The 20,868-nt window shown below is 36.0% G+C and overlaps 1 protein-coding gene and 1 long non-coding RNA gene across 2 annotated transcripts in view; one reads left to right on the top strand and one right to left on the bottom strand.

Moving 5' to 3' along the window:
* The window catches only part of ACYP2 (acylphosphatase 2), a 227,088-nt gene that overhangs the window by 117,048 nt on the left and 89,172 nt on the right, over nucleotides 1-20,868 (top strand). The window lies entirely within an intron of this gene.
* Nucleotides 3,797-18,988, bottom strand: LOC140521014 (uncharacterized). The gene is made up of 4 exons (XR_011972754.1): nucleotides 18,906-18,988; nucleotides 16,361-16,434; nucleotides 15,843-15,939; nucleotides 3,797-3,910 (listed from the first exon to the last, which is right to left on the bottom strand). It is a non-coding gene; the product is annotated as an uncharacterized lncRNA (long non-coding RNA).

The raw sequence follows: 20,868 nt of genomic DNA, 5'->3' as shown, positions 1-20,868 counted from the left end.
ATGCTCCTATTTTGAGGTATGGCCCCACACAGCAGTGGTCTAATAGAAGCTAAAATAGGCAGTACAGAATGTGATACTCTGATTTATCTGTGATCAGTGTGAGTAGTCCCTCAAGCAGTAAAATTGACAGCCTATTCATATGTTTTTATCCTGTGTGATTCCAGAGAGGCTTCACATAGTATACTGAGGGCCTTTATCTAGGATCGTTGAGACTGAATTGATACCACTGAAACAAACAGACTGACCATTGGGTAATAACCTGATTCTCACTACTTGACTTTAAGGACAATAACCAATTTAAAATATTTATTACCATCAAAATTCACATATCCGCATGTCAGTGGTAAAGTTAAATGCCCACAAGACAGCATACTGTCCCTGTAGATCAAAGAGTATAGGCAGCTCTAAGGAGCTGATGTCAAAAGGAAATTCATAGGAGCTCAGAACTAGTGTTCTATTTTTCTGTGGACATCTGAAGCAGAAAATGCAATGGGCTGAAGTAAGAGTGGGAGAGGAAGATCTAGTTCCTCAATTTGATGGGTTTTTTGTTTGTTTGTTTGTTTTTTAAATTATGAGACTATTGAGGAGAGTAGAGGCAGCCATTCTAAAAATATTTCTCCATTCTGCACTAGCTGCCTAGAACAGGTACAGTTTAGATTGCTAAAGGAAATTTTTATTTTTTTACTTCTGGAGGGAAAGAGGGCATAAGAAAAAGGGTTCACAGTGAAGAAATCCACAAGAAAAATAAGCAAGATTTAAATAATTAAAATTAAAGATTAAGTAAGATTTAAATATTAAAAAATTTAAAATTAGCACTATATTTAATTATGGGATAAAGTTGAGTTAATCCTCAGTTTAAGACATGTGAATAGGAATTATTAATAATGGAATGTGCAAACTGACCTTTATACAGATTCACACGGGTAAAGTAACCTTATAATACAGTATGTTCTTGGACTGGTTTCTAGGAGCAGATAATCTTTTCAGTTTCCACCTGCTTTAAATATGTGTATTAAGATGACCTTTTGTTGATGGAATGAATTTTGAGTACAAGTACAGGCACCTATGGAGCCTAACAACCTCTGCTTCTCTTCTAGTTTGTCCTTCACAATGTGTATTTGCATTCCCAATCTATCATTGTTTTTTTGGAGTTTCTTTGGTGGAGCTTGCCAGTTTTTCTATTCTATCCATTATTTTTGCTGTGCAGAACATAAATTCTGCTCTCAATTTAATTTCTCTTCTGAACCAATCAGGAACAGCATCTTAGGATTCCATGTTCTCAAATTCCGCAGGATCTTTTATCTCATCAAAGGTTGGATAATTTTCCTTTGTTATGTGGTATTTATTCATAGATGCCTGAATTCTTTTACCAGATCTGGAGGCCATATTTCTTTCTATTGTTACTGTTTTTTCCTTGAGTTTTCATCTTCCTGAAATTTTTGGTAATTTTAGGGTTTTTTCCCCTATTTTTCTGACTCCTTCCCCTCTGATTGTGGCTTTCCTTGTAGGGTGGATCTCAAACCATCTCTGCCCCTTTCCACACAGGGCAAGTCACAGTTTATCTGCCTAGGTCTTTGCCCCTAGTGACTTTTGGGTGGTCGGAACTGGCCCCAGCTAGATTTTATGCTCTTTCTTCCAGACTTGAGTGGTACATAGTTCCCCACCTCCCATGCACACACATACACACCTGGTGTCCTGTTCACTCCTATTTCTTAATTCTCTGGCCTAGCACCAGCAGTACAGAGCCTTGCAGTGCTGGTGCTACAATGTTGTGGTCTCTTATTGGTCTTTGTTCCTAAGGGATTGTAGCTGCTTAACTGTCTGTTGCAGTCCAGAGTTAGGATCTCCATGGCACTGAAAAGAGGGAGGAGGAAACAAGGTGTGGTAGTGGGTTTTGTCCTAAGTCTATAACATGTCCTTGAGTTTGTTAGTGTAGCCTTACTACTAGTAATGTGGGAGGTAGGGGAAGAATGCTGAGTGAATTCAAGGTCAGTGAGTGTTAGTTTATGGGTTGCTGTTGTTGGCTTTTTAAAAATCTTCCTTTGGATTCTAGGTGTCCTAAACAATAGAGATAGCTGAAGTTGCTTTACCTTGGTGCATAATTCCTGGTTTGGGGAAGTTTGAGAGGTTGTGGGGATCAGAGAAAATGTCTAGTCCTTCGTCTTGTTGCTCATGTGACCATAGGTTGACTTTTGGGGTTGTTATCTAAAAGCTGAAGACGCCACAAAGACTGCCAAGAGTTTCTGGTGGGGTATTAAGAACTGTATCCAGCTCCAGGGTACCATTTATGACCATCACTATGAGTGATGGAGCTGTTAGCAACCCAATTATAGTACTGCAGATAGCTAGGTAATGCAGGAGATAGGATGTGGGACTGGAATCCAGAAGACAGGAGTTTGAATCCTGCCTCAGGCACTTGCTAATTGTGTGAATTGGATGACTGGGAGGAGTCACCCATCCTATCTGTGGGTGCCTCAGTGTCCTTATCTATAAAATGGAGATAATAAAAGCTCCACTTTTTGGGGTCGTTGTGAGGATCAAATGCAAATTTTAAGGTGCTATATAAATACTAGCTATTATTAGCTAGTTATTATTATTTATTCTTTTCCAAATTTTTAGGCAGAAATATGGATGATGGTAGAGAGTGATTCCCCTCTAGAGAATGGGGTATAAACTTATGTGGAGAATGGTTGCTGAGTCTCCTTTTGTTTTCTATTTCTTTTTCTGTTCTACTTCAATGCTTTTGCTGGTTTTGTGAAGTTGTCAAATCTGATTGCCTAGTAGTAGCCATTGAAACAACTCATCCTACTAGAAATCAGCGCCTAAATATTCCCTAGACATTACAGGTTCCAAGCCTGACTAATTATCTTCTCCAATAAGTCAAACTATCTTCTAGACTTTGCTATTTTTGTTATAAGAGCACTACTCTCCTTCTGGTCACCTACCATGGTCCAAAGTCATCTTTGATTCTTTTCTATCACTTACCACTGAAATGTTACCAGTTTCCAAATTTTGTTAGTTCTGTCTCCATGATATTTCTCACATATGCCCCCTTCTCGCCACTCACATAGTCACAACTAGCCTTTTAACAGTTACTAAAAATGTATTCCTTTATGCCCCACTCATTTCCACCCCAAATTACTTATTTTCAGTTCCCTGAATTCAAATATTTCATTTCCTACGTTTGTATGTAGGCTGTTGTGCATGCTTGGAATGCAGTTACTTCTCTTAGCATCTTCAGTTTTATTCATGTCTCATCTATTTTGAGAAGCCTTTTTCTGATACTTCTAGTTATTAATGTTCTTTTCTTCCTCAAATTATCTTGTTTTTACTTGTCTTTTTAAATGTCATTTTTTCTCTATAGAATATAAAGTCTTTGGGGGTGGGAGATAATTTTTATTTTCATCCTTGTATCCTCAGTGTCTAAGACAGTTCCTTCAATTCAGCAGACATTTATGAAATGATCCCTAATGTTTGACCCTCCGTAGAGTCATTCTCTGACATTTTCTCTTTTCATGGAAGTGAGACTGGCTTCTTAAAGGCTGTGTCAGCAAAGCATAAGCAGCAACAGTTTCTATCATATTGAAAAGGCTTCAGGAGTGATCCGGACAGTAGATTTAGTGTGCTTTCTAAGACCAGCCTAAATAAGTGTGGAAACTCTCTTCATCAGTTGTTTGGTCAATTGATGATGAACTCTTTAGATATGGGAACCAATGAAACAAAGGAAAATACAAAATGGCCTTTTGTCCTGTTTTCCTTCTGTAGTGGCAGAAAGAGAGCAAGAAGACACTGAGAATCACACAGTCTTTAGATTTTATATAAATTTGAATATGGTGATCAGTACATTAAAGTGTGAGATCCTTGCATGTATCACTGGTGAAACTGAATCACATCTATCTTGACATTCTCCCTGTAAATGAAAGGAGAAGAAAGAAATTGTAACCAAGAAAGGAAATTGTAACCAAATGGAAGAAAGCCTCAGAAGTTCTTAGTGGAAAAACAAAAAAAAGGTTTGTAGAATTAGTTTTTATTGTATGCCTAAAGACAACAAGAAACATTTTGTGAGATATTTGGTCAAATATATTGCGTAGTTCAAGAAAAATATTTGCAAAAAGATAACCAGAAAAATGATTGAAAGTCATGGATTAGAACTGCTTATAGAGGATAAAGAGGCAGAAAAATTCTGGGGATAAATGCATAAGATCCTCCAAATTAAACCAATATATCCTTTGATATACTCAGTGAATTAACTACAAAAGAAGGAATAGATGAGGATACTGAGAAATCACAGGCAAAAAAGAAAAAATTTAAAAAAAACCCCGTAACTTATAGACTACATGGAAGTGTTACCCTTTTATGTAATAAATATATTTTTTTAAAAAAAATGGCATTCTCTGGAAATAGCAAGCAAGCAAGCACCAAATAATATTATAAAAATAAAATTAAACTTTGCCAATGAAAGACTAGTTATTGAAAGACTAGTTATCCCTGAATCAGCTGTCTATGTATAGTCAGACCACTGATTTTTTATAGCAAAGATCAGATTAAAAGCTAGACAAATAATAATAAGTAAAAAACTTGGAAAGTAGTTCATTAATTGACAAATGTTTATTATCATGTTTTGTGTGCCAGGCACTCTGCAAAGTGCTGGGGATAAAAAAAATTTAAAAAGCAAAAGCAGTCTGTCCTCAAGGAGCTTACATTCTAATGGGGAATGACATGCACATGTACCTTTATTTGTACATCCATGTGTATGTGTCTATGTTATATGTTTTTGGCATATAGATATGTACAGAGTAAATGTAAGGTAATGAGAGGAAAATACACTAGCAGCTGAGGACACTGGAATGGCCTTCTGCAGAAGGTGGTCTTTGAGCCAGACCTTGAAGGAAGCTAAGTGTTCTAAACAGCAAAATTTAGAATGGAATATATTCTAAGCCTTGGAGCCATCCAGAACAAAGGAATAGAGATGGGAGATGGAACATCATATGTGTGAGGAAAAGTAAGTAGACCAGTATGGCTGGACCATGGAATGCATGGATGGGAGTCATCTTTTAGAATACTGGAAAGAAGAAAAGGAACAAATTATGAGAGCTTTAAATGCCAAACAGAACAGACTGTATGTGATTTTGGAGGTTATAGAGAACCACTGAAGCTTACTGAGTAGAGGGAATGACAGTGTTGGACCTGTGTTTTGGGAAACTCGCTTTGGCAGTTCAAGGCAGGGATGCTAGAAGGCTATTGCAATAGTCCAGGCAAAAGATGATTAGAACTTGGTGTGGAGTGCAAACTATGTGAGTGGAGAGAAAAGACTGGATCCACAAGATGTTGTGAAGAAAGAAATTACAAGATCTGGTAACTCATTGACTTTTTGGAGCAAATTAGAGTAAGAAATAAAGGATAACCTTGAAATTAAGTGAACACATGGATGGTTAATAGAAAAGCCTAGAAGAGTAATAGCTATTGAAACAACTCAGTCCTTAACTATTTAAATAAGTTATTAATGGTGAAAAAATGAACAGTAGAAATGATATTGACATCCATTATAATAATTTTATATGGAATTTTAATGGATGTCAATCAATTACCATAACAAGTCAACTGAAAGAGCCTAAAAATACTTTACTCTTGAAACACTTGACTTAATTGCTTAGAATGAGAAATGGTGGCCCACATGCAACACTGGTTTAGAATATAAACTTATTTGTAAAAGCTTACAAAGAATGATGATGGGATGATTAGAAGTAGCATCACCTCATAAAACAAAAAGAAGCAGTGAAGGGTAAAGTCAGTTTAAAGAAGGCTCAGTGAGAGACCCAACTAAACTAAACCATCCCAATGGCATTTAAAGGTGAAAAGGGAAAGATAATAAATAGAAGTAAAATGAGAGTGATTTGCAGATTTTTAAAAATAAACTTTTTTACCATTCAAGATGGTAGAGTTACCTCACCGGGACTCTTAATATGAGTCATGGATATGCTTACAGTGGAGGTAGAAGTAGCACTAGCGAGAATGAAGAAAGGAAAAACAGCCAAATTGAGCCATGTATATATAGAGAAGATCAATGCTTGGAGAAACAATTGTGAAGACGTTAAAAAATAAACTCATAAGATTTTTAAAGGATACCAAAGGTATGGAGAAAAAAAATCTTAGACCTTATCAATACTTAAAAACAGATGACCAAGAAAACAACAGTTACTGATATATGCCTACTTTCCTATCTAAACAATATTCTTATGAGGCTTATTCTACATATGCTGAGGACATGCTGATTAGGGGGAAATAGGTTTTCATGAGGAATATTATGAAGTGCTTTGTAAACTTCAAAGTCCTATATAGATATAAATTGTTATTATCATTGTCATCATTTTAATTATTGTAATTTCTATAGTAACTAAATTATCATTATATAATTGACTAAAGTGTATAGAGAATATAAGATCTCACTGTACTCATTGTTTATGTTATGAAAAAAATTGATCCAGAAAAGGACAAAATACCACCTTAAAAGCTCCTTTCCAGCAAGGTGTCTCCTATTCAGACCTCAGTATTATTCAAGATTTCTTGAAAAATATAAAAACAGAAATAATGCTGCTAAATGATTCTTGGATCATAACTTCAGGTGAGGCATAAAACAGGGAGGTACAAGCTCATCAAAGTTGTATTTCCACCATTATGATGAAGGAAAGACATGCAGAATGAAGAGGGATTTCCTGTGAATGATGAGGTTATCCAAATGCTCCTGTTCATGGATGAAATTATTGTTGTATCATATCCCAGAAGTTTGTAGAATCTACTGGAAAAATTAAGAGCCACTTAAAAATATTTGGCCTAACCATCAAAATAAGAGAGTCCAAGTAGATGAAAAATGTTACTCAGATTCTGATATATTGTTGTATGAACAAGCTATAGAGTTTTCTGACAGTTTGTCAATTGAAGGTGAGGATGAGGACTAGACCTGTAATTTTATTTAAATTAACACAGAACCTGGCACATAGTAACTGGCTAATGAAAGCTTTTTTTTAAAATTGATTTTTCATTTTAATTTATTTACATACCTCTCAGAAGAGAAAAGTTCCTCTACCAATACAGGTTGGCACATTCTCTGCAACTCATAGTCTTAGTTGCTTAGAACACTATGAATTTAAGTTGCATAGGGTCACACAGTGGCATGTCAAGACTTGAACTCAGGTATTCTGGCACTGAGGCCAGCTTTCTATCCCACTGTGCTGCATTGCCTCTCTGAGATAGACAATATAAGTGGGCAATAACTTAGATGCCCAGAATTTGATAGGTTTAGTGATTGATTTTGGAAATTGCAAATCTCTTTTTAATGACCTCAGGTATCTCTCAGGAGCAAAGATAGAGATTTTAAAAATAGCAATGTTCTGCCAGGATTGTAATATGCAATAATCTCTAAAGAATTGAAAATTAATATTACACGCAGGGCAGTAGAGGGGCCCATGATATGTTATGGGTTGTGTTATGAGTAAGCCATAAAATAGAACCAATGAAGAACTTCAAAGAAAAACAAGAATAAAAGATTTAATCAAGAAAGTGTAGGAGAAGATGGTCTAGTCATATGTGAAGGGAAAGGGATAACAGCTGGGTAGCCTGAGTGCTTCCCTGGTGTCCGGTGGTATCAAGAGGAAGCAAATAAAGCTTCTGGCGTGTTGGGGATGCCAGTTTTCATGAACTTATAGTAGGATAAGAGTCCATAGGATGGGCATGTATGGCAAGGTTTCAGTCTTTATTGTTTGAAGGAATCTCCAAATGATGAGAGTGCAAATGAATAAATAAATGAAAGAAAGAAAAAATATTTTAAAATGTGTATTATGTGCCAAACATTTTGCTAAGCACTGGAGATAAAATAGATAAGCCAGTCAGTTTGTGTTCTCAACAGCTTATATTTTAACAAGGGGAGATGGCATTTTTAATTGTGCATATGAATATATTGTGAATATAAAAACAAAAATGGAATGTATAGGCACATATATTACCTATATGTTATAAATTCAAAATAGTTTACAGAGGAGGATGGGATAGAAGGCTAACAATATAGGGAACCATGAGAAGTATCTTGTAGGAGGTGGTACTGGAGCTGAGTTTTGAAGGCAGCCAGAGTGGGAGGGAAAGCATTCACTAGTAGGAGACAGTCTGTACAAAAGAACAGAGGAAGGAGATGTAATGTCATGAGTGGTAGGCATCAAAGAGGACAATTTGGCTGAAATGTAGAGTCTATGAAAGGGAGTGATGTATAATCATTCTGGAAAAGTATGTGCCTTGAACATAGTAAGTGCTTAATAAATCTTTGTTGACAGAATTTTGAATGAGGAATTGGGAACCCTTCTCCACTTTTTTTCCTTTCTGTCAGGAATTTGAAACATAAGTTATTAATTTACATCATTTCATATCATTTTCCACAAAAATTTTACTTGCCTTATTAAAGTTCTGTGAATTATACTTAAATGGGGAAAATGATGTTCAGCCTTTTAAAAATTACAAAACATTCTCTGATGGAGTTTTATGTTTTGTGTTTTATATGAGAAGGTGCCTAGGGAAATCCCTTTTAGATTTCTTTTAAAGGATTTTTCTCTTCTGTGATTAACTTTATTATCTACCAGGAAATATACATATGTATATATGTATGTATTCATAACTAAAGATAATTACTGAAATGTGATAAACTCCTATGAACACCCAGTATTCATTTCTTCTGTCAACTTTTATATTTGTATTATTTCACTATCAAGTAAAAATATTTCAGCAAATTAATATTTTGTATAATTAGCAAACTTTGCCATTTCTTTATTTAAAGGTATGATGCAGAGTTGATGTGGGGTTTATATTTTATGTTTACATGTTAGCGTCAAATATATACTATCTGAAAAAAAATTTTTTTTAAATATTGGTAATAGATTGATCACAGATGAAAAGATTAAAGGGACCTTGGACATCCACTAGTTCCACTCTTTCATTTTCACCAATGAAAAAATTGAGACCCATCATGCTTTGAGGTCTTGCCAGTAATTGGCTATAGTAATTGGAAGGCCGGAAATTTGAGCTCCAAGACTTTGACTTCCAAACCATTACTTTTTCTACTGTACTACTGCCACATAATCTTCCACCTTTAATTTCTCCAAATTTTTATAGATGGGTTTACAGGTCTGAACGTTTACATGTGAACCTTGCATACAAACTAGGTTAATATACATATATTTCCCTTAGAAGAGGATGAAGAAAGCAGTTATATCACTGTGCCTTCAAATTCTATTTTGTAAAAGACTTTTCATGGTCACAGTGTATGTATGTTTATTAAATTTTAAATAATCATTAAGTTCTCTTCCTAAAAGTTTTCTTGAATGCCTCATTTTAGTTTGATGATGACCCTAGGTTCTTGAAGACTATGCCATCTCAATCAAGCTAGAGAAGTTTAACTAGTTTAAAATAATTGATGCAACATGGAAGACAAAATAACCCAGGAGCAGCCTTTACCAGCAAACATTTAACCTCTTTTTTAAACAGAGGGACATGGCAGCTGAGGGCAACCAGCTAGATTACAGCTCATTTGGAGAGCAAGCTCATTCATAAAACATTGTGGAAAAAGATGGTAGAAGATTTAAGAGAAACTTCAAAAAAGTAAAGTGGAAAAGGAAATTGCAGAAAACTTTGTACGAGGCCCAAATAAAACAGATCATCCTAGAGTGATGTGTATTTGTGTGTATGTATATGTTTATTTGTGTGTGTCTGTGTGTGTAAAACAGACAAAAAGCAAACAGACTTGCCAGCATATTTAGAGTGGAAATGGCATTTAAAAGAATAGCTAGACCAGACACCTTCCCCCTTGTCACCTCCCCATAACAGGAAGCATCCTGCATACCCAGGATGACCTGCTAGCACAGGTTCTTGGATATACTTTTCTTAAAGGAAAGCAACTTTAAAGAAGTCAACAATCATTTTAATTGAACATATATATGTCATTGGGAAAAATCATCACCCTGAACTTCAGAGAAAATTCAAACAGAAATTACAAGCAAAAATTACAAACAGAGAAAATAGCTTAAAGACCAACAGACAGGGCTTCTAACTGTCTGACCATAAGCAATACATACATCATGGATCAACAGACAGATCCAACTGTCTGACCATTACATACATACATAGTTACCAGAGAGAGAAGCACCAGCATCTGAGTTTTAACAGTTACCCAGAGTCTCATCTGGCCAAATCACAGGAACACTCTTCCAGTGAGTGAGCCCTCTAATATATATAGATCTGGAAGGCATCACAGCTCACATGCTTTAATGTCTAATAACCAAAAGGTGTGAAAATCTTCAAGCAAGCAAACCTTCCTCAAGCAAGCTTCCCTTAATGGGCTCCATGTGAGACCTATTAATGGGCAGGGAAGATCTTCCACTCCCATTAGCATTACACCTCCACCTACCCAACATGATATTTTTCCATCTGCTTTTTCCTTGTGGAGAATAGTGTCTTTCAGATGCTTCTGGCTTTCTAACTAACTAGCTAAAAGCAGAGAATTACTTGTATCCATCTGTCTCCTTCAGAGTGTATTTCACAGATGAAATTTTTTAATTAGGTGATTTAATTAATTAGGTGATTTTAATTTAATTAGGTGATTAATTAATTTAATTTATTAATTAAACATAAATTTAAAATAATATAAAATAGATATATAATAAATTAAAATAATATATGATATATTATTTATATGTAATAAATATAAATATAAATTAAATATAAATATTAATTAATTTAATTAGGTGATTTTAATAAAGTGACTTTATCCAGCAACAGGATCATAACAAGTACCACAGGGCTGTGGATTTCAATGATATGTGTGAATTTCTATAGGCCTGAAGTGTCAAAGAGCCAAAAGAATTAGACTATGCTACATTATTGTCTATATAAGAAATAAAGCAAAAATTAAAAGAATTGTATCACAATATTTCAAATAATGTCTGCTATTGTCATTTTGTGGTTACATACACTGTCAAGTCAGTAAGAATTTATTAAGTATGTACTATGTGTTAGAATTACATATCAGGACTGTTGAATATTTTGTGGGCTTAAAAATACTGTGAATATACTGTGGGAATATATGCATATGCATATAATATGTATCTATGACTGTAGTCGTATGTGAAGCCTGGTATTTTTTCAGTCAATTTTAAATTAAGAAAGGCTAAATTAACAAACAAATATCACTCTTTCAAATTCATCTTAGATGATAACCAAAAAAAATTCGGTTGTCAGTTGATATTGGCCCCATTTTCCCAAATGCCATCTGTTTCAAAAAATAAAACTAAACTTTTTGAGATTTTGGTCAAGGACCCTGTTCTACCTGCCCGCTGTTTACCAGAAATTATTAAAGAAGTCATGAAAATTATATAAGCAGACTTTTAAAGATGATTGTCTACATGCCTATATGCACAAATCTAAAATGAGTCACTTAATTTGAAAGTTGGAAGGGTCCTCAGCAACTATCTTCCTCTACCCATCCAGCAAAGGATTGCCCAGTGTCTGACAAGTGGTCTCCCATTCTCTGTTTTAAGGCTTCCAAGGAGCGGGGAGCATACCACATCTGCAGGCAACCTATTCCACTTTTGAACAGTTCTAATTGTTAGTAAGTTTTTTCTGCTGTTGAGCCTAAATTTACCTTTTTTGCAATTTCTGCATACATCTCCTGATTCTGACCTGAGCAAAATGGAATAAGTGTATTCCCTCTTTTATATGACAGACATGTCCTGTGCCTCTTGTATTTCCCAAGTCTTATCTCCAGGTTAAAAACTCAATTTTTTCAGTCCATCCTCATATAACATAGGTTTGTTGAGGCTCTTTACAGTCCTAGTTGCCTTTCTTTGGACATTCTCCAGCTTATCAGCATCCTTTTTGTTTTCCATTTATTGAATTATTTTATTTCTCAATTCCATATAAAAACAATTTTTAACATTTTTTTTAAATTTTAAGTTCCAAATTCTCTTTCTCCCTCCCTCCCTTCCTTGCTCCCTAAGACAGTAAGCACTTTTATATAAGTTAAACTTATGTATGTATAATTAAGCAAAAGAAAACACAGATCAAGAAAAAACACATGAAAAAATAAAGTGAAAAATAGTATTCTTTTGAATGGAATTCAGACTTCAGCAGTTCATTCTCTGGAGATGGATAGTATTTTTCATCATAAGTTCTCTGGAATTATCTTAGATTATTGTATTGCAGAGAATAGCAAAGTCATTCACAGTTGATCCTCATATAATATTGCTGTTACTATATATAGTGCTCTTCTGGTTCTACTCACTTCACTTTGCATCAGTTCATGTAAATCTTTCCAGCTTTTTCCAAAAGCATCTTGCTTGTCCTTTCTTTTAGCACAATACTATTCCATTACATTCATATACCACAATTTGCCCAACCATTCCCCAATTGATGGATATCACCTCAATTTCCAATTTTTTGCCATCACAAAAAGTGACTTTAAGTACTTTTGTACAAATAGGTCCTTTCCCCTTTTTAAAACCTCTTGGGGTATAGACCTAATAGTGGTATTGTTGGATCAAAGGATATGCACAGTTTTATGGCCTGTTGGGCATAGTTCCAAATTGCTCTCCAAATGGTTGGATCAGTTCACAACTCCAAGAGTGCATTAATATCCCAACTTTCTCACATCTCCTCCAATATTTTTCATTTTCCTTTTCTGTCATATTAGCCAATCTGATATTTATGAGGTGGTACCTTGGAGTTGTTTCAATTTACGTTTCTCTAATCAATAGTGATTTAGAGTATTTTTCATGTAGATAGCTTTTCTTTCTTTATCTGAAAACTGCCTGTTCATGTCCTTTGACCATTTACCAACTGGGGAATAACTCATATTCTTATAAATTTGACTCATTTTTCTATGTATTTGAGAAATGAGGGAGGCACAGCCAAGATGGTGGAGTAACAGCACCCACTTTCTAGAGCACTGCCCCCAAGCCCCACCAAATACCTGTAAAAAATGGTTCTAAACAAATTCTGGAGCTGCAGAACCCACAGAATGATGCAGTGAAGCAAATCTCCAGCCCAAAACATCCTGGAATGTCGCCAGGAAGTGTCTATCATACCACACTGTTAGCAAAGCCAAGCCAACAAATGCTGGCACAGACAGGACCTGAGCAGGCCTTGAGGAGACTGAATCTCTCACAACTGTGGCAGTTTCCAGACTTCAGGACCCCAAGAGGCCAAGGAAAAATTGGAAGGTCAGTGGAAAAAAACCTGTGGGACCAGTGTGGGAGAGTGGAGTGGTCGGTCCCCAGCCCCAGGGCGGCTGAGGGGGGAGGGGAAGAAGGAGCCTGCAGCAGCAGGGGTATAAACAGCAACTGTTTTTGGAGCTCTAGGCCCATAGATTGTGGGGGAATAGAACAGCTGATAGTATACCACCACCCCACCCCCACTGGAAGCAGAGAACTACCTTAACATAGAACTCAAAAGTCAAGTAAATGACTAGGGAAATGAGCAAAAACTGGAAAAAGAATCAGACTATAGAATCTTACTTTGGTGACAAGGAAGACCAAAGAATGCAAACAGAAGAAAACAAAGTCAAAATTCCTTCATCAAAAGCCTCTAAGAAAAATATGAATTGTTCTTAGGCCGTGGAAGAGCTCAAAAAGGATTTTGAAAATCAAGTAAGAGAGGTAGAGCAAAAATTGGGAAGATAAATGAGAGTGATGCAAGAAAATCATGAAAAATGAGTCAACTGTTTGCTAAAGGAGACCCCAAAAATGCTGAAGAAAATAACACCCTTAAAATTAGACTAACCCAAATGACAAAAGAGGTCCAAAAAGCCAATGAGGAGAAGAATGCTTTAAAAAGCAGAATTATTCAAATGGAAAAGGAGGTTCAAAAGATCACTGAAGAAAGTAGTTCTTTCAAACTTAGAATAGAGCATGTGGATGCTGATGACTTTATGAGAAACCAAGAAATTACAAAACAAAACCAAAAAAATGAAAAAATAGAAGACAATATGAAATATCTCATTGGAAAAACAACTGACCTAGAAAATAGATCCAAGAGAGACAATTTAAAAATTATGGGACTACCTGAAAGCCATGATCAAAAAAAGAGCCTAGATATCATCTTTCATGAAATTATCAAGGAAAACTACCCTGATATTCTAGAACCAGAGGGCAAAATACATATTGAAAGACTCCACTGATCACCTCCTGAAAAAGATCTGAAAAGAAAAACTCCTAGGAATGTTGTAGCCAAATTCCAAAGTTCCCAGGTCAAGGAGAAAATATTGTAAGCAACCAGAAAGAAACAATTTGAGTATTGTGGAAATACAATCAGGATAACACAAGACCTAGCAGCTTCTACATTAAGGGATCAAAGGACTTGGAATATGATATTCCAGAAGTGAAAGGGACTATGACTACAACCAAGAATCACCTACCCAGCAAAACTGAGTATAATACTTCAGGGGAGAAAATGGTCTTTCAATGAAATAGAGGACTTTCAAGCATTCTTAAAGCAAAGACCAGACTTGAAAAGAAAATTTTACTTTCAAACACAAGAATCAAGAGAAGCATGAAAAGGTAAACAGGAAAAAGAAATCATAAGGGACTTACTAAAGTTGAACTGCTTACACTCCTACATGGAAAGATCATATTTGTAACTCTTGAGACTTTTTTCAGTGTCTGAGTAGTTGGTGGAATTATACACACACACACACACACACATACATACACACACAGAGGGAGAGAGAGCACAGGGTGAGTTAAATAGAAAGGGATCATGTCTAAAAAAATGAAATAAAGGGGTAAGAGAGGAATATATTGGGAGGAGAAAGGGAGAAATGGAATGGGGCAAATTATCTCTCATAAAAGAGGCACGAAAAAGACTCTTCAATGGAGGGGGAAAAGGGAGAAGGTGAGAGGGAAAACGTGAACTTACTCCCATCACATTTGACTCAAGAAAGGATTAAAATTCTCACTCAGGTATGAAAACCTATTTTACAATACAGGAAAGTGGGGGACAAGGGGATAACCAGGGTCAGCCGGAGGATGGAAGGGAGGGCAATGGGAGGAGAGAGCAATCAGAAGTCAACACTCTTGGGCAGGGATAAGGTCAAAAGAGAGAATAGAAGAAATGGGGGACAGGATAGGATGGAGGGAAATACAGTTAGTCTTATATAACATGACTATTATGGAAGTCATTTGCAAAAGTATACATATATAGCCTATATTGAATTGCTTGCCTTCCCAATGGGGATGGGTGGGGAGGGAGGAAGGAGGAGAAGTTGGAGCTCAAAGTTTTAGAAACAACTGTTGGGAAACAAGAAATACAGGTAATGGGATATAGAAATTTATCTTGCCCTATGGGACAAAAGAGAAGAGGGGGATAAGGGAAGGGAGGGATGTTAGAAGGGAGGGCAGATTGGTGGTAGGGGTAATTAGAATGCTTGCCACTTTGGGGTGGGAGGAGGGGAGAGATGGGGAGAAAATTTGGAACTCAAAATTTTGTGGAAATGAATGTTAAAAACTTAAATAAATTTAATAAAAAAGAGAGATCTAAAATAAATAAATAATTTAACTTCAAAAGACTATAAGCCAAGACTAAAGTGGAATGAGAGTTGGTTCATGATTTTTTTGTCCACTGATGATCATGCATTTCATGTAGCCTCTCAGGCTGAGATGCAGCAAGGTCTGGATCAGTTCTCTGCAGCTTGTGCTAATTTTGATCTAGCAATTAACACCAAGAAGCAAGCTCTCCACCAGCCAGCACCATAGGTCAAATCATCAGTTACAGCAAATGGAGAAATTTTAAATGTTGTGAATAAGTTCACTTACCTTGGCAGTATACTTTCCAGGGATGTCCACATAGGTGATGAGTTTGATGCATACTTGCCAGAGGTAGCTCAGTATTTGGGAATCTCCAAAGGAAAGCCTGGGAGAAAAGGGGTATTTGACTTTCTACCAAACTGAAGGTCTACAGAGCCATTTGGCTGACTTAATCATTGCGTGCCTATAAAAGCTGGACTGTCTACCAGTGTCATGCCAGGAAAATGATTTGCTTCCATTTGAATTGTTTTAAAAAGATGTTGAAGATCACCTAGCAAGATAAGGTGCCAAACACCAAGGTCCTTTCTCAAGCTAAACTGCCAAGCATTCAGACTCTACTGCAACGAGTAAATTCCAATGGGCTCACCACATTGTTTGAATGCCAAATATATGTTTGCCTGAAAGACTATTTTATGAACTCACACAAGGCAAGCACTTATATGGAGTTCAGAAGAAGCGATACAAGGACACTCTCAAGTCTCTTTGAAGAACTTTGGAATCAATTATGTGACATGGGAGATACTTACAAAGGACAGTCCAGCATGGCATGCCTGTATCAGAGAAGGTGCTGTATTCTGTGAGTGAAGCAGAATTGCAGTACCTTAAAAGAAATGTGAAATATACAAATTTAGAGACAATTCCACTCCAGATGTTCACGTAAACTCTTTGTGCCTGACCTGTGGTAGAGCTTTCTGAGCTCACATTGGTCTGATCAGCCACTGTTGGACACACTGTACCTCAATACCAACATAGTTCTCTTCAAGAATGGAAAACAACCACCAACTATATGAGACCATATTCAAACTCAGGTCTTCATGATTCCAAGTGGATAGAAACATTCTGTCCACTGCACCACAATTTCTTGTTTATGGAGCTTTAGAGGTCTCTTAAGATTTTAGAATAGCCTGTTAGAAACCTTTTAGTCCGTGGGCCTCAAAGCTTTGTAGGACCTGATTAGACTGTAAGCTACATCTAGCAAATTTTCTCACTCTGGAACTCACTCCATCCACATAGATACAACTGTTCTATTACTCAGTAAGGTGGTTCCCAAACTGTATGCCCGTACATAGCCTACTCAGAGCACTATGAGATATTTTAAATTTTCCAGGAAAATGGCTATATATCCTATAAAATACTAACTAGAGATATATTAAGTCATGCTAAATTCCTTATGGTGATCTTCTGGAATGTTTCAGATATATTTTTGTTTACTTCTACTTTTGGCTACACCAGTAACTTCTTGAGCTTTCTCATTTGTGATGCCATATTCTTGTGAAACTGAGTTTTCAGCTATTGATATGATTAAAAGAAAAGCACTGTACAAAAATCAACATGGAACAGGAAATGAGGGTGGCAGTGGCCAATCTGATACCAAGATTTGAGAAGTTGTGCTGTATCAAAGAAGTGCACACATTGCATTAGTAAATAATTGTGGTTATTTCAGAATGAAATAAAAAAAAATTTCTTTCAATTTATGCGGTTTTTTTTAGACACCTAAATTGTTAGGACATGAATAATTATCACATTGTTTAGACTTAACTATGTAATAAATAGAACTTAGATGTTTTGTGTTTTGGTTTTGGGGTTTTTTGTTTTTGTTTTGTTTGTTAGGGGCACCCTGATAGAATTCGAGATATTAAGGGCACCATGAACCAAGATATTTTGAGAACCTTTGACTTAGTGGATAAGTGGCAGGAAGTTGCCTGAGGCTTTAAGAGGTTAAGCGATTTGCCCAGTGTGGCTTAGTTAGTAAGTGCTGTAATAAGAATTTGAACACAGCTCTTCCTGATAAAAATTCAGCCCTCTTTCTATTATTACACATGCTGCCTCTTGCACAGAGGTGTGTGTGTGTGTGTGTGTGTGTGTGTGTGTGTGTGTGTGTGTGTGTGTGTGTGTGTGTGTGTGTGTGTGTGTGTGTGTGTGTTCCTTGCCCTGGAGCTGACGAGACTCCACAGAAAGCTGCCAATGCCAGCAGAGAAGCTGAGATTCATTTTGTCACTTCAGAAAAACAATGATTATTTTCTTTGCCAAATGTTGGTGAAGCATGCTTATCCCTGGGAGATGAATGAACCATTTCCTTTCAGCAGATTTATTTAATAAGCAACATATAATCATTGTATATTTAAAATCATAGAGTCAGGGAATTTTTTATGACTACAAGTGTTTATGGAGCTTTAGAGGTCTCTTATTAGCAGAACCTTAATTCATTCTGTACAAAGCTCCTGATGCAGCCTCCATATGAAGGTTTTAGAATAGCCCATGAGGAATCTTTTAGTCTTTGGGCCTCAAAGCTTTGCAAGATCATCCATCTCCCCTTTTCTTCCTTTGACAAAAAGAGGAAAATATACCTGAAGGAAGTGAAGTGACTACCCTGCCACTTTCCACTACCCCATGCTGATGATGTCTCCATTTAATGACAGGCCTGAATCAAATCTTTCCCATGGCTCTCTTCAAGTACTCACCATTATTTGTCATGCATCTATTTTGCTAAGACTAAGAACTTTTTTATTTCATTTCAAGAACCTGTTGAAAGTAAATCGTTTACTGTTCTCTAGTGATGAGCAAGAGGGAAAGCTTTCATTAACCAGTACAGCATGGTCTATCTCTAGTAAAGCCCATTTAAAAAGTCACATTTTAAAATAAAATTGATTGTAAATAATAGTGCATAAAACTAAGCAGTAGCTTGCCTTATTTGCAAAGGCAGAGTGATTTGATGACATCTATTATATATTGTTTGTTTTAAAAAATAGTAGTTTTAACACTTAATTATTCCTATTTTCTTAAATAGTTTATATTTTAAAAAAATTTTTTAAATTGTGCTTCAGAAGCCAAGTTGAAGCACTATATTACATTTTTACAAGAGGCACTTTTGTCATTAGTACTGTAATCTTCTAGAAGACATACCAGAAATGTTGTTTTAAAATGCTATTTTTAACACTTAATTATCCACAGAAACATTTAGGCTTTGTGGAAGCAAGAGAAAAAGAGAAAACTGTAAAAGGTAGACAAACGTCAGAAACAAATGTATGATTAAGACAAAACCTCATTATATCTCCATTTCTGAATACTCACAGTTAGTCATGTGTCAATTTTATTTCAGGGCTTGAGGAGCTTTGGTTTTGAAACAAGCTGTTATAAACTGTAATTAACAGAGCTCTGTAACAGCTGAACAACGCTGATAGAGGTCAGGTGGCAAAGTGAGGAAGAGCTAAAACAAAACAAAACCCAGTTTTGGCAGTAGGAATATTGTAAGTAATGCAGGCTTGCTGATCTGCCCATGGAGAATTGAGTGTTATCCTTAGGACAAGAGAGTCAACTTGAATATGAATCCATGTCATAACTATGCTTTGTTTAATGCAATTTTTATGTGGCCAGCCCTTTTCTAATATGGCTCATCTTCAAAATCAAAAGTCTTCTTGCCAAATTCTTCTTTGTCTGTCTTCTTTGTTTCTTCTTTAAAATAGATATACTTTCCAGACTATATTGAAATATTCAAAATTTTTGCTTCCCAAATATAAGTTTTTGGAAATCTGAATTCATTCTTTGTCACTAGCCTGTTTTAGTAGGTAGTCTCAGCGTACTGTTTCACATATAGGCACCCTATCTAATACATGGGACCTCAGAAGAGCTATCCCAGATTCAAGGTCCTCTGTGTCAATTCAAAATCAAAGCTCTTGAGCCACCACAAACATATTTACTTTTACTACTCAACCAAAGGTTACAATTCATTCAAACCATAGGCATTTACTAAAATAGCATAGTTTTATAAAAGGAACAATAGATATTATTCACCATAAACCTGTGACATTTTCTTCTACAAATAAACATACTAATCCATGGGGATATGTATATGTATGTGTGTGTGCATACATATATATATGTATATAACAGTATACATAGAAGCGCACCCATGCAGGAGATTGAAGAATAATATATCTAGATCTAAAAGTGACCTTTGCCATCTAACTGTAGCCTTCCCCAATTTTAAAGATGAAGAAACAAAGAACTATAGGGGATATTTGACTTTTCCAAGGTGGAAGAGAGTAACTGGAAGAACAAGGATTTTAATAGAGGGCTTCTGATTCCAGACCCAGCAAGTGTGACTAGGAAACATGTGCCAAAAACTAGTATAGCAAAGACACATGTGTGGAAAACACACATGGCCAGAGCAACTCATACCTCTAATGCTGCATGCTTCTGTCCTCTGGTGAAATCACCCCACTGTTTTGTCCTGCTGAGTTCCTAGGTACTCCATCTCTGCTGAGTATCACTACCTCAGTCCTTTGATTGATGTTGTACATTGTAGTCTCCTTTGGGCACTGATCTCATAAGATGAGATATTTGTAAAGTACTTTGCAACCTTGAAGAAGTATTGTGCTGATTAAAAAGTTTGAGACATACTTTCTGGGTAATTTAATCATTTTATTAATAAGATCAGCACACTTATTAATAAAAGGATGATCGTTTGGCCATCTCTCTTAAACTAAAGGCCCCTCATGGTTGTGGGCTCACAGTTTATATGCCCTTTGAAGAGTAGGTATTCCTTAGGGGTGGCAATCAGCTCTGATTGGTTAACAATTAATGAGAAAATGAAAAGTACAGTAAGAGACTGGACTATATTACAGTGAGAGTCTTGGGGTACATAACTTGGGTTACCCAAATCTTGATCAAAAAGACATCAATTTCCATATCACCTGTCTGACAAAAGGGACAATCAACTTCCCAGACCTGTCTGAGAAAACATAATGAACAGGAATGTACCTGTTAGCCCAAACTTAGAATTCCTTTTACTATCTTGGTTATATCTTGATCTAGATAAATCTTTACGAGAGATCTCCACAGGTTGGTTTCTGGATGCAGAAGTAAAAAAGTACAATAAAAAAGCACAAAAATACAATAATTAGTTATTAAATATAAGAGGAAAATATTTCTCATACTATTTAAATGATAGCTATCATTATTCGTTGGTCTTCTTATCACTATGAGGTGTCTCCGCTGAGCTCATGATTCTGGAGCAGCTCTTTTACAATTGATT

This window comes from Notamacropus eugenii, chromosome 1 (genome assembly GCF_028372415.1).
Source record: "Notamacropus eugenii isolate mMacEug1 chromosome 1, mMacEug1.pri_v2, whole genome shotgun sequence".
NCBI classification, from domain to species: Eukaryota; Metazoa; Chordata; class Mammalia; order Diprotodontia; family Macropodidae; genus Notamacropus; species Notamacropus eugenii.
The sequence above is the reverse complement of the archived record's forward strand: the minus strand, read 5'-3'. Positions and strand labels throughout refer to the sequence as shown.